General features: G+C 47.9%; 1 protein-coding gene across 1 annotated transcript in view; it reads right to left on the bottom strand.

Moving 5' to 3' along the window:
• B4GALT4 (beta-1,4-galactosyltransferase 4) overlaps positions 1-13736 on the bottom strand; it is a 257653-nt gene extending 243917 nt beyond the window's left edge. The window contains exon 1 of the mRNA XM_086936294.1: positions 13536-13736. The gene's annotated coding sequence lies outside the window, so the exon portion shown is untranslated. The remainder of the gene's footprint in view (positions 1-13535) is intronic.
• Positions 13737-15701: the final 1965 nt, after the last annotated feature.

The raw sequence follows: 15701 nt of genomic DNA, 5'->3' as shown, positions 1-15701 counted from the left end.
TACCACAAGGGCTTGTCAGTGAGGAGAAAACAACAAAACCCTTGCCTACTATGGTATTACCAAATTATCCGTTTCTAAGGGAATCTACCTTTACAACACCGCCGTTACCAGACAATATCATTACCACGTATCCTTAACACAAGTCTTTACAACGCATGTCTTTACCATGCAAACTTTTACTATGCATTTACCTTTACCATGCATGCCTTAACAACAAAAATGTAACTATTTCGCAAGTAAAGGGAAGAGGTATTTGGGTGGAAAGGGTATTTTTAGGGTTTAGGGTGGGTAGGGTTATTTGGGGAAAGGGTATTTTTAGGATTTAGAGTGGGTAAGGGTATTGGGGTGGCAAGGGTATTTTTAGGATGGTTAGGGTTAGGCGTTCGGCTGCTAAGGTAATAAAAAATATATATTTAGATGGATATATAAACAAATAATATGTGTATAGGCTTTATACTTACCTGCGAAATACTTACATGTGCATTGTAGCTGCATGTGCGGTAAAGGCATAGGATTGGTAAAATTTTGCATAGTAAAGACATGTTTTGTTAAGCCCGCATTGTAAAGGCATGTTTTGTAATGGCGTGTGTCGCTCCGTCATACACCTGTTTCTAAGCAACAACACAGCGTCATAACAATCGTCCTTTTTAAAAAGCTTTTATAACCAAGTCAGAATACAACCTTTGTTGTAATTTTTCATAATAAACAGACCTATGGTACCAAACATATGGCATATTTGGCTTGCCCAATAGTCAACTCATACATACTGTATCAAGGGTATGCTTTCCAACAAGGCATCCAATAAAATGACTTTCGGCGGATTACACAACTTCTGTCCAATCAAATGCTGAAGGAAGTTAGATCAATATATGGGTGGAGTCAAAGCCCTAATCTCAGTAATACTTCTTAAAGGTCTTTTCTTTTGAGCAAATACATTCTAGTGACAGCTGTGCAGTGAAGTCAGACATAAGAAGCAATAAGAATTGATGAATATGATAAATTTGCAGAAGTTCAAACATGTATCTCGGTGAAAGGTGCGAGTGAATTTAATACTTAGAAAATCAATAAATCTGAATCAAAATGTGAAATAAGAAAGAAATGTAATTCAGCAACAATTTGACAGGCAAAACTTTGATAGTTTATCCATTTTTAGCTCGAACCTAGGCAGCGCACATTCTGTCTCTTCGAGACATGCTGTATCTACTAAGTGGGTTTACATCACGCCCATGCACTTTCATTCCTCATTTGGTTGTCCTTCAATAAAAGCTTCCTCCCTACTGCCAATACTTACTCTCCCCTTGTTGGCCTTTGTATCCAATCTTTCCAAGGAGCAGCACCTAACTTCCCGTCTCATTACGCATTTGTGTTTAATTGTTTATTTTCTGGGATTCTTTTTTCTTTCAGTTGATCCACTTCAAGCTACGTTGCATTATGTTGTTTCTTCCTCAGCAGGGCATTGTCTCCAACCAGAGATTGTTAATTTTCTTTTACAAAGTCAGTTAAACCCTTTTTATTGTGCTAAAGCTAAATTAATAATTTCTTTTAGTTGCCCCGGTTCGAGAACTGTTGATGTATGCAGGTTTTGCCACAGCGTGTCTCATTGTGTGTATGCACAGTTAGTTTTAAAATATGTTGCAGACAAAAGTCTGTTGCGGTATTTTTCTTTAGTTTTTTTCAACTGTTCGAGTGACTCTTCCATACAGTTAGATCCTAAACTGAGAAAGCTTAGGTGTCATACTGAGGAGTTTTGGGTTTGTTTATTTTAAATTTACTGGCTATTCTTCCATAGTTTTTAAGTCCGTGAAAGAGGTTGTAGCGGTTTGCTTAAGCTTATCTTTGTTTTCGGGCATTTCCCAGTTGATTTGCAGTGTCTGCAACGGACATAGACAGCAAACTGGAAAGCGTATTTGTCTGGGGCGTGTTGGGGTTGGGGGCAGTCTGGGAAGTGAGGCACTGCAACTACATTTTCTGAGGAACTAAAACCCTTCATCACACTCGAAGACCTCAAATCGTAAGTTCACTCTCTGATGCATTCAAGACTGGCTTATGGGAATGCCACACTCATAGGTCTACCTAAAGCCAGCCTAGCACCAATGAAAGTGACAATAACTGCAGCAGCAAGATTCTTAACAGGCTCGGAGCCTTCAACAGGCTCCCGGGTAAAGGATAGAACAGAAGGTGACTTGCATAACACACAAAGCTCCCCACAATTCAGGTCCTAAATACTTGGAGAACAGAATCAAGCTATCAGGAGGTGGAAGGGACTCAAGAAGAACTAAACCCTCACACTAGAACCAAACAGATTCAAAAAAAGGAAAACCCACACAGCCGCACTTTCGCAGGATCAGGTCCAAAACTTTGGAACGGCCTACCATCCACAACTACAACTATTACTTGACTCAGGGTCTTCAAGAAAGACGTAAAAGTCTTTCTACTTGAAAAACGTGTGCCTTAAGAGTACTCTTTGGAAACTGTAGCTCTGGAACCTGCCCTCTGAATCCTATGCACAGAGTATCATAAGTGAAAGGTGTTTTACGGTACCGTAGCTACCATCCGCGCTCTCTTTGTACAGCGCTCATACCGTGAGGGTCATGTTGTTGCTTGATAAAACGCTATAAATAAATAAACCGTTGCCCTTATAATATTTAGTAAAGACATCAGTCCCCCACAGCCCTGCCTCTATCTCAGCCTCTGCTCCTCAGCCCTTGAAGCATTTACTGAACGCATGAGCTCTGTTAGAGCCTCTGCTCCTCAGCCCTTGTAGTTTTTGACACATCAGTCAGCCGGCAGTACTTTCGCAGCCTCCACTCCTCAAACCGCATTCCTTAAAGCATTTATTAAACAGATACCTGCTCCTCACAGGCCTGCTTCCATGATAGATACCTCTCCTCACAGCCCTGCTTCCATCATAGATACCTCTCATCACAGCCCTGCTTCTATCATAGATCCTGCTCCTCACAGCCCTGCTTCCATCATAGATACCTCTCATCACAGCCCTGCTTCTATCATAGATCCTGCTCCTCACAGCCCTGCTTCCATCATAGATACCTCTCATCACAGCCCTGCCTTACAGTTGCTTGACACCGCTGTCTCCTCACAGCCCTGCCTCTGTCACAGACATCACTGCCCTTATTTACAACATTTATAAACAGGTCAGTCCACTGCACTCTACATCACAGCCTCTGCTCCTCGCACTCCTCCCTTACAGCACCTACTGGCCACGTCAGTACCTCCAGAGCCCTGTCCTAACACCACTGCCCTTACTGAACACATCAGAATCTCCACAGCCAGGGCACGGAAAATCCACTCGCCAGCTTGCATTTGCTAGCCAGATTTAATTTGGGCAAGCTATTTTAGGGCCCACTGCCCTTTCTGGCGAGTACAAAAATGAACTGACTTTTGACCCCTGGCAGAGAAAATGTGACAAGAGAGCAAGTTTTAAAGGCATCTTTATGGCTCACAAAGGAAATGAGCAATAAAAATGCCTTGAAATCGTATTAATTTGTGACACTTGCTTGCTTTCACAGACAGAGGTCAAGTGCATTTCAGTTAGGTGGAGTAGATTTTGTAGGTTACTAGACCTGCAGGTGTAGTAAAAATTAAAACGATTTTTCAAGCCCTGACAGCCCTACCCTGTCACAGACTCTGCTCCTAACACCACTGAACTTACACCAGTTATTAAAACAAGACAGTTCTCTGCACCACCCACGCCACAGCCTCGGCTCCTCACACTACTAACTACCCTACAGCACTCACTGGACACGTCTGCCTCTCCACAGCCCGCCTCTGTCAAAAGCTCTACTTCTCAGCCGCTGCCGACGCGACATTTATTAAATACAGGTCAGACGAGTCAAAGTAACTTTATTCGGTTTCAAACGAAGACCATAAAAGTTCATAAAATCATCATTACAAATTATTATTTCAGTAATCTATATACAAAACAGCACAGTAAACAGTTCATACGGCAATTCATTATATAAAATGCGAGAGAAGTATACACCTTAAAACAATCTTCTAAAAAAATTTACAATCTTAATTACAAGGCACTTATCACCATTACGGCTTACGACTCCCTCCATAAAAATACATCAGTGCTTAGAGTTGTGTTATAGAAAGATACACTAATCGGGTTCAGTAGCAATGCCTAATACCGTTTCCTGATCGCCATAGCAACTTTAATGTAGTTGGAAACCCTAGTGCATATATCATAAGTGGCCGGGGAAGATAAATAATGAAAACCTTCGACAGAAGAACACAGCCTAATATCTTTTAAAATTGGAACTGAAAATCTTTGTAGAGGGGGCAAAATAGCATACAGTGCACAGTGCTCTGAGCGGCCAAATTATCACATGCATATGACACCTTAATTGGAGTATATATGAAAAGTAACAACCTAGGCAATTACATCAACTTGTCCGTACAATGACAACTGGGAGACGTCACTGCCACCAGATGGGGTACAGGGAACGGCGTCCCGTTTCCATGCTTGCATGACAGCTGTGGGTATTTGGATGGCCCAAAAGTGCCTTAAACTGAACTCCAGTAAAACTGAGGTGGTATTGTTCAGTAAGTAAAAACTTTATTGACTGTGCGATTACTTAAAATCTATACAGTATAGAACACATAAACATCACCCCCCACCCAAAATACCCTACCCCATTTAAAACCTTATATTCAGCTTTAAGATAGAGCAATAACTGGTTTTACTGCTTTGTGGCCGTTAAAATTTCAGTTAAAAGACAAAAGCAAGCAAAAAAAAAAAAAGGACCACCTCCGAGAGTCTCAAGTTGTGTGAAAGTTGAACAGGGTTATTCTCTCCATAATGCCTATTGTCAATAGAAAAGTTCTGTAAAAGCCCCCTGTAAGACCCTGGTTAGATTTCGGATTCCAGTGATTCCAATGTTTTTGCAAGAAATTCCTAAATTAGGTGACAACTAGCATGATTAGAACACCAGATGGTTCTTGTTGCTAAATAACAGGGTCCTTAAGTTCTGTAGCCTTTTGATGGGAATCAAGTGTAGTTCTAACTTGATGGATAAACTTACCAACCCTAACAAGTAGACAAGTCGTAATTTCTGAAAAGCACCAGTCTGAAGCCGCTCTGCAAGTTCTATGGCCCAAATTCCGTAGGGTCGGGCACAGCAAACGGTGGCGATCGCTGGCCAGTTTTGTACAGCAGCATTAAAGGTGTAACCAAGATTCTCTACGGTAGTTGCATAATCGGCAGGCAATGTTACTGTCAGTTCGTGCCCATTTTGGGTTAAAATCCACGATCCTAAGGGCCAGAAGGCGCAGATACTGAATTTTCTTTCTTGCTTGGGTAGAGAGTGAGTCTTGCAAGTATGGTTGGGGTTCGCCGGGAATGTAGGACTTATCCAGGGCCAGTGTGAGAGGGTTGTCCCGGAGTGATGACCGATCCAGTTCAAACAAAATGGTCTGGACTTGGCGCTTTACAGCTTGGGCCCAGGCAGAATAAGGAATTTCATGAAGGGGCAAGCTCTTTCCCTCAATTTTCAGTAAGTCAATTCCTTGTTCCAACTTAGAGTTCCATGGGGAGCCCGTTTCTCCAAATATAATTTTTAAGAAATGTTTAAGATTATTTCCAGGGGCTTTCATTACTCTGATATAATATTTTAACAAGTCCCCCTGTAATACCAACTCCGGGCGTTTCAAGCCTATTTCCAGCCTTAGCCTTATGTCCCTTGCCTGTCTGGGAGCCTGTAACACAGACTCATAGGCTTTCATCTGGGCCGCATTGATAACTTTCTCAAATGCTCCTGGATAGGCTAGGTGGCCATACGTGATAGCAGGAATCAGTTTTGCCCTAAGTACAGTCAGCATTGGTTCTATTGATGGACTAATTAGGCGATGACTAAGGCGTCTCAGGGACAGGATTATTCTGTCAATTCTCGGTTTTAACTCCTTTAAATGTTTGGCTGCAGTAGCCCTCTCCGACACCCATACGCCCAGAAAATTATAAGATGTGGCTGTACTGATTCGGTGCTCACCCAAAGACCATGTTGCTTGTTTTTTGTGATGGTATTTACCAAAGATTACCATCTTTGTCTTGCTCTCGTTGATTCGTAGGCTGTTTTCCTCGTTGTATATTGCATGGCTGTTTAATGCTCTTTGGAGCCCCACCGGGGATTAAATGTGCACGATCCTAATAGGCATCGGGGTGCTATGCCTAAAGTGCAAATGAGCAGCACATCTGGGGGAGTTAATCCGGTGTTGCGAAGTGATGAATAACATTAAACGGACCTCTGTCTCGATTTAATTCCCGCTTCACCGTCTTGAAAAAGACCTGCCGCGACCACTTAAAGGGGCGCAGAAGGGTCGAAACGTCGACGTAATTTTTAGGTCCAGAATGACCCGGTTTCCATAACAAGGATGAAACTGTGGTTATAAATTGAACTCTGGCCTCTCCTGTACAAAAGATTTTAGACAAAAAATTTCTCTGTCATTGTAAATATTGTGCACTTATTCACTGTTTCACTATGCACAAATGTCACTAAATTGTATTTGATATATAAATCGATTTCATTTTTTGACATAAATTAACAGCTCGTTACAGAATGAAGTAATTCTGATAAAAAATTGAGCATAAGTTTATAGTTTTGGTCTTTGGTCCTTGTGTGTGTTTAGAGTACAATTGATGCATTACATGTATTGTATTTTGAAATAATCACTGGTCTACCCAACAGAACCAATTTTTTCTTGAACTGTTTATTTTACCCAGGTTCTGAGGGACACAGGGTCACCCCATTCTTTTGAACTACTGCAAGAAAATTATGCCATTCCTGTCTAAAGACAGTCAACAAACAGTCATTACTGCCTTAGCCATGTCCAGACTGGATTATTGCAATAGTCTATATTTCAATATCCAGGAAGGGCTCATGAAAAAACACAACTACTGCAGAATGCAGCTGCCAGACTTCTTACCGGCATACCAAAATATGCTTCAATCTCGGCTGAGATTAAAAGGCTCCACTGGTTGCCCATCAAAAAAAGTGTTCTGTTTAACCCCTTGCCCGCGGCCAAAATTCTGCTCCTGTGCGGCACATTCCGATTGCGGGCGTGGTCATGACGGCTGTCAGCACACGAGCACTGTGTGCCATGACGGCTCCCAGCCGTCATCAGCATCGAAGGGGTTAAAGCTCTGTGTGTGGTTTACAAATGCCTTCAAGGAAATGGACCGTTTCACCTAAAACGGTATTTCAATTGGTTTGTACCTAGAAGAGCACTGCGCTCCTCAGAAGCAACACTGGTTTCAGTGCGCTTTGTAAAAAGAATCCAACTGGGGTGGCAGAAGCTTTGTGGTCGGTGCAGCCAAAGCATGTAATGACCTCCTGTTTCCTCTAGCGCCAAGACGCCCCGGGGCAGTCGTGCACTGTATAAATTATAAAATCAAATCAAATCTTAGGGGCATGTCAAATCTTCGGGACTTCAGGAAGGCCCTGAAAATGTGACACTTTACTGCTTAATTACTATTCATCCCTCCTTTTGTGATTGGCCACTGTAGGACATCTTGTGTAGTGCCAGGACACCCTCGGGTAACAGTGTGTGCTCTAGAAATGTCAATAACATTAACAAGGGTATGGCTCCAGTTTGTCTTCCCACCCAGATTGTTTTGGGAAAGCCACCAAAAAGTGCAAGGTAAGTAAACGGAATCTAGTTAAATGAAATCGAGTTTGTACATTCATCGTAAATGATAAATAAAACTGCGGTTGATTTGGGATAAACAAAGGCGGCCTGTTACATCAGGGTGAGAACAAGATATCTTCAGCCCTGTCACAGACCCTGCCCCGCACACCACTGCCCTTACTGCACCCTCCACAGCCACACCACTGCCCTTACTGCACCCATCAGCATCTCCACAGCCACACCACTGCCCTTACTGCACCCATCAGCACCTCCACAGCCACACCACTGCCCTTACTGCACCTCCACAGACACACCACTGCCCTTACTGCACCCATCAGCACCTCCACAGCCACACCACTGCCCTTACTGCACCCATCAGCACTGCCCTTAATACGCCCATCAGCACCTCCACAGCCACACCACTGCCCTTACTGCACCCATCAGCACCTCCACGTCCACACCACTACCCTTACTGCACCCATCAGCACCTCCACAGACACACCACTGCCCTTACTGCACCCATCAGCACCTCCACAGACACACCACTGCCCTTACTGCGCCCATCACCACTGCCCTTACTGCACCCATCAGCACCTCCACAGCCACACCACTGCCCTTACTGCACCCTCCACAGCCACACCACTGCCCTTACTGCACCCATCAGCACCTCCACAGCCACACCACTGCCCTTACTGCACCCTCCACAGCCACACCACTGCCCTTACTGCACCCATCAGCACCTCCACAGCCACACCACTGCCCTTACTGCACCCTCCACAGCCACACCACTGCCCTTACTGCACCCATCAGCACCTCCACAGCCACACCACTGCCCTTACTGCACCCATCAGCACTGCCCTTAATACGCCCATCAGCACCTCCACAGCCACACCACTGCCCTTACTGCACCCATCAGCACCTCCACGTCCACACCACTACCCTTACTGCACCCATCAGCACCTCCACAGACACACCACTGCCCTTACTGCACCCATCAGCACCTCCACAGACACACCACTGCCCTTACTGCACCCATCAGCACCTCCACAGCCACACCACTGCACTTACTGCACCCTCCACAGACACACCACTGCCCTTACTGCACCCATCACCACTGCCCTTACTGCACCCATCAGCACTTCCACAGCCACACCACTGCCCTTACTGCACCCATCAGCACCTCCACAGCCGCACCACTGCCCTTACTGCACCTCCACAGCCACAACACTGCCCTTACTGCACCCATCAGCACCTCCACAGACACACCACTACCCTTACTGCACCCATCAGCATCTCCACAGCCACACCACTGCCCTTACTGTACCCATCAGCACCTCGACAGCCACACCACTGCCCTTACTGCACCCATCAGCACCTCCACAGCCACACCACTGCCCTTACTGCACCCATCAGCACCTTCACAGACACACCACTGCCCTTACTGCACCCATCAGCACCTTCACAGACACACCACTGCCCTTACTGCACCCATCAGCACCTCCACAGCCACACCACTGACCTTACTGCACCCTCCACAGCCACACCACTGACCTTACTGCACCCATCAGCACCTCCACAGACACACCACTGCCCTTACTGCACCCATCAGCACCTCCCCAGCCACACCACTGCCCTTACTGCACCCTCCACAGCCACACCACTGCCCTTACTGCACCCATCAGCACCTCCACAGCCACACCACTGCCCTTACTGCACCCATCAGCACTGCCCTTAATACGCCCATCAGCACCTCCACAGCCACACCACTGCCCTTACTGCACCCATCAGCACCTCCACGTCCACACCACTACCCTTACTGCACCCATCAGCACCTCCACAGACACACCACTGCCCTTACTGCACTCATCAGCACCTCCGCAGCCACACCACTGCACTTACTGCACCCATCACCACTGCCCTTACTGCACCCATCAGCACTTCCACAGCCACACCACTGCCCTTACTGCACCCATCAGCACCTCCACAGCCGCACCACTGCCCTTACTGCACCTCCACAGCCACACCACTGCCCTTACTGCACCCATCAGCACCTCCACAGACACACCACTACCCTTACTGCACCCATCAGCATCTCCACAGCCACACCACTGCCCTTACTGCACCCATCTGCATCTCGACAGCCACACCACTGCCCTTACTGCACCCATCAGTGTGGAAATTGAAGAACTTGATGTACATAAACAGCATTCATTTCCCTTTTTCCCCACTCCTCTCCCTGCGCGTACCATGAATACCGTAAAGCATTAACTACATCCCACTGCCATCAAAGGCCTGTACTCCTGTGTACATGACAGCCATTTTAGGCACCCTGGCCTTTTGCCCGCCTAAGATTAGAATCACCGGCTTCCCTTCTGCGTGTATTCGAACTCTCTCTCGTGCATAAACCATGAAACCCTCTCCCTTTGCGCGACCCTGCCCCGAAAGGCAGCCCTTCTGCTTGACCCACGCAAACCCCCCCGATTTCCCTCTTGAAGAAGCATCCTTCGCCTCAGCTGACATAGCCAGCCCCCCCCCCCCCCCCCCCCCCCCCCCCAGCTGTATCTGACTGCCCCTGTTCTCTCATGTACGGGTCATAAGACCTCTCTCTCTCTCTGTGCGACTTTGTCTCTGTGCACACCCTGGCTCCCCCTTCCCCTTCTCCCTCACACGGGCAAGTCATAAACCTTCTTCTGCAAGACCCTGTCCTTGGGAGTCACGGCCGCGCCTGACCAACACCTCCTTTCCCTCCATGAATGCCCCTCTATTGACAAGCACTCCCTCCGCGCTCGATTGTCCACGCGGCATGAATGCCACTCCTTTGATGACCCCTTCCCCCGAGTCCGACTGACCACACATGTCCGAGGCCATCGCCTAAGCCAGAGGATACCATTTACTGCACTTTATTGTATGATGTCACTCCTCTTCAAAGGACCCACTATTGATCCTGGTCTCCCCGCCCCCTGGGCTACGATCAGGCGCACACATCCTAATAATCAGCGGAACATTCAGCTGCGTCATTGCCCCCTCTCTTATCAGCAGGTCAAGGGTCCCTATTGTGAACACATGTGGGGTAGGATTGACACGAGGATTATGGGGTTATATTTTCTTTGTTTCACAATGTCCTGCTTGTAATGCCAAGTGTTTTGTAAGGTATAAAAGACGGAGTCTCAGCTCACTTGTTAGAGCACCTCCCGATGGCACCTTGTTTCGTGTCTGAAATGACAGGCTCTCCTCATGAGAAATAAACTCTGTTCTTGTGATTCCTGCTCCCAGCGCCCGTCTCTTTTTTGGTAACTATTCAGAATGGAAACTAATAGGCGACTTGCGCCAGCCATCCGGGCATTGACACTAGCATGCCGCTCTCTTTTTCTACATCAGCATCTCGACAGCCACACCACTGCCCTTACTGTACCCATCAGCACCTTCACAGACACACCACTGCCCTTACTGCACCCATCAGCACCTCCACAGCCACACCACTGCCCTTACTGCACCCATCAGCACCTCCACAGACACACCACTACCCTTACTGCACCCATCAGCACCTTCACAGACACACCACTACCCTTACTGCACCCATCAGCATCTCCACAGCTACACCACTGCCCTTACTGCACCCATCAGCATCTCGACAGCCACACCACTGCCCTTACTGCACCCATCAGCACCTTCACAGACACACCACTGCCCTTACTGCACCCATCAGCACCTCGACAGCCACACCACTGCCCTTACTGCACCCATCAGCACCTTCACAGACACACCACTGCCCTTACTGCACCCATCAGCACCTCCACAGCCACACCACTGACCTTACTGCACCCTCCACAGCCACACCACTGACCTTACTGCACCCATCAGCACCTCCACAGACACACCACTGCCCTTACTGCACCCATCACCACTGCCCTTACTGCACCCATCAGCACCTCCACAGCCACATCACTGACCTTACTGCACCCTCCACAACCACACCACTGACCTTACTGCACCCATCAGCACCTCCACAGACACACCACTGCCCTTACTGCACCTCCACAGACACACCACTGCCCTTACTGCACCCATCAGCACCTCCACAGCCACACCACTGCCCTTACTGCACCCATCAGCACTGCCCTTAATACGCCCATCAGCACCTCCACAGCCACACCACTGCCCTTACTGCACCCATCAGCACCTCCACGTCCACACCACTGCCCTTACTGCACCTCCACAGACACACCACTGCCCTTACTGCACCCATCAGCACCTCCACAGCCACACCACTGCCCTTACTGCACCTCCACAGACACACCACTGCCCTTACTGCACCCATCAGCACCTCCACAGCCACACCACTGCCCTTACTGCACCCATCAGCACTGCCCTTAATAGGCCCATCAGCACCTCCACAGACACACCACTGCCCTTACTGCACCCATCACCACTGCCCTTACTGCACCCATCAGCACCTCCACAGACACACCACTACCCTTACTGCACCCATCAGCACCTCCACAGACACACCACTACCCTTACTGCACCCATCAGCATCTCCACAGCTACACCACTGCCCTTACTGCACCCATCAGCATCTCGACAGCCACACCACTGCCCTTACTGCACCCATCAGCACCTTCACAGACACACCACTGCCCTTACTGCACCCATCAGCACCTCGACAGCCACACCACTGCCCTTACTGCACCTCCACAGACACACCACTGCCCTTACTGCACCCATCAGCACCTCCACAGCCACACCACTGCCCTTACTGCACCCATCAGCACTGCCCTTAATACGCCCATCAGCACCTCCACAGACACACCACTGCCCTTACTGCACCCATCACCACTGCCCTTACTGCACCCATCAGCACCTCCACAGCCACACCACTGACCTTACTGCACCCTCCACAACCACACCACTGACCTTACTGCACCCATCAGCACCTCCACGGCCCGGTCACAGACTCTGCTCCTAACACCACTGCTCTCACAGTACTTATTAAAACAAGACAGTTCTCTGCACTACCCAAACCACAGCATCGGCTCCTCGCACTACTTACTCCCTCAGGCACTCACTGGACACGTCAGTCTCTCCACAGCCCGCCTCTGTCAAAAGATATCCTCAGCCACTGCCAACGCGACATGTATTATATTCAGGCCAGTCCACTGCACACAGCACAGCCTCTGCGCCTCACAGCACTGCCCTTTTATCGCCAGCTGGGCACACCAGCCTCTCCACAGCCCTGCCCTGTCCCAACCCTCACGTGAGGAGCACTACTGCCCGGCTACACCCTGCAATTTATTTTATTTTATGCGTTTTTGTATAGCGCGGACTTTACCCGAAGGTGTCAGAGCACTTCACAATAGGAACGTTAATGATACATAAGGAGAAAATTACAAGTGAACAAATTACAAAAGTAAACGTTACATGAGGCAATAGTGACAATTGTGAGCAAACAAAATACAAGAGGTAGCAAACGGTACATTACAGGAGACAAAAAAGTGACATGTGTGCAAGTTACAAAAGCGTACAAAGTACAAGTAGGTATAGTACTGCAATAAATGGCAGACACTCAAAACACAAGAACAAACGTTACGTAGGCAATGGTGGCACTTGTGCACAGACCCCACTCACGCAGCACAGGCATGGAGGGTGGCACTGCGAGGAAATGCCACCGTGAAAACATAATACAGCCAGAGAGGGGGGCTGGAGGCAGAGCAGCCGGGGCCCCAGGCTGAGAGGGAGGACTGCAGGGGCCCCAGGATGAGAGGGCGAAATGAGGGGCCCCAGGCTGAGAGGGAGGAGACTGCAGGGCCCGCCTCCATTGAGTGCACAGCCCGAGAAGGGCCGAGGATGCTTCTCCCCCGCACTCGTCGCTGTATCCGGGGGAGGGCACTCACCTGCCGCCGCGAGGGGTCATCCTGTCCCCGGGGAGTCGAGGCCGGCCATCCCTCGCCGTCTCCAGCCCTGGAAGAAGGCCTGTGGGCCGGCCCCTCTCTCCTGCTCAGGCCGGGGCTGGCCTCCGCGCCGGGGGAGTGGCCCCTCCTGCCAGCGCGTCTAACGGGGCCGCTGCAGACTCCGCCCCGGCCCCTCCTTCCAGCGAGGCTGACCCTGCCTCGGAGCAGGAACTGAATGCCAGGCGCTGCTGCAGCTGCAGGCAGGCGTCGCAGCGCTATAGCACCGTGCAGCGTCTGCCCGAGAGGGCGTCCTTCATTCACGAGCTGTCAGTTTACTGTTTGCCAGCAGCAAAAAAACAATATACATTCGGAAATGGGTTGTAATCGTAAGCATTTAGTATAACAAAATCATAATCTTCACTTTTCAAATTACTTTTCTTCTTTCTAAACCCAGCTTTGCATTTGCAACTTCCATTGGTGATTTGTTTCCTGATGAAGCCTCTGATTTTTAAAAACATTTTTTTTAGGCGAATATGACATGTGTAAAAGGCATTTTATTCCCAGAATATATTACAGAGAATACACGCCAACACTCCAAATTTAGGCAAGGCGCTCAATTTTGTTTGAACAAAAATACTTAATCTTTTCTTCCCCTTTAAACGTCACCTCTTCAATACAAGTTAATTTGGAGAATGCTAGTTCTCCAATGTATTTTTCTAAATCTCCTTATCTGTTCCCAAATGTTGACATGTATGCTGTTATAACATACTAGTAATCAGGGCACAAGCCCTAAGGAAAATAGTGGGGAGACTTGTATACAATTCGCAAATGACGACACAGGAAGTCACGTCACACGAGGTGATTGCATGTCCTTATAATCATCTTTACTTAAAAGTTCAAAGGCTTGTTTAACAAAAACAACTTAACATAATCACAAAGAAAAACAAAAATAGCATTTTTGGGTTTACTTTTTATAAATCACTTATTTTTTCCACATATCAAAGGTGCAACTGAGTTTGGTAATGGCTCAAACTGACAATAGATTTTTTAAATAGACATGTGGAACTCGTAAATTACCCTTTCAAACTGCATTTAGTTAGCAAATAAAAATGCTGGGTGCACTTTTTAAATATTAAACTTGCTGATAATCAGGAGTTTTCTGGGCCCACTTTATTTTCCATATATCTTCCTTCAATGGATCTTTCTTATACACACTGAGGGATCTGACAGTTAGTATGTCATCTTTCAATGTCACTTAACATTGTAATGCAATTGGCTACAGAATACGGACCAGGAATCGTTAACTATAGTTAAGAAGGTTTATTCAGGGCCGGCTCTAGGCTCATGGTGGCCCTGGGCAGGGAGCGTAGGTAGGGGGCCCGGATGCGGGGGTCCGGGCGGGGCGGAGCGCGCAGGCCAGTAAAGAGGGGAGGGGGTCAGGGAGTTTAGAAGTGGAACAGAGCCAGAGGTCGCCAAATCCCTGCCAGGGGCCACCACGCAAATATGTAGCCATCCTCAGAGGATTAATATATTAAGGATATATATTGGCGTGGTGGCCCCTGGGGTTTGGTGGCCCTGTGCAGGTGCACAGCTTGCACATGCCTAGAGCCGGCCCTGGTTTATTACAGATTAATAATTAGGTTCAGGTTCATGGCTTTAAACACTTTTGGGGAGAGAATGTAGCCTTACGGCTAGAGCGGCCGACCTCGAAGCTGGGGAACCACGTTTGAGTCTCGGCAACGACCCTCAACATCCTGTGATTCTGGGCAAATCACTTAAGCTACCCGTGCCTAATAAAAATGAATGTGCCTGTCTGTAACAAAACTGGTGCTCATGTAAAGCGCTCTGATACCCAATGTCTCAGGTCTAGTTCGCACTGTATAAAACAAAAAACACCATGCTATAAAGGTCCAGAATAACAACAGGTAAGCCCAACCTCCAGATTAAATTGAGGCGGACCACTATTAGGCAGACTAGCAGTTCAGTCACCGCAATACGAAAGAGCAATACCAGGATTTGGAGCTCAGAGAAAAGTCAAAAATTCTCTCGTCTGCACACTGAGTGCCCAAAATCAGAGTCCAGGCTAAGGGAATAGTTCTGTACCCTAAAGGATAAAAAAAAAATCAGGGAATTTCCCTAAAGGAAATTAGAACAAGGGAAGGAAAAAGG

Source organism: Lissotriton vulgaris, chromosome 8, assembly GCF_964263255.1.
Source record: "Lissotriton vulgaris chromosome 8, aLisVul1.2, whole genome shotgun sequence".
Lineage (NCBI taxonomy): Eukaryota > Metazoa > Chordata > Amphibia > Caudata > Salamandridae > Lissotriton > Lissotriton vulgaris.
Note: the sequence above shows the minus strand (reverse complement) of the source record. Positions and strands in the feature narration are given on the sequence as shown.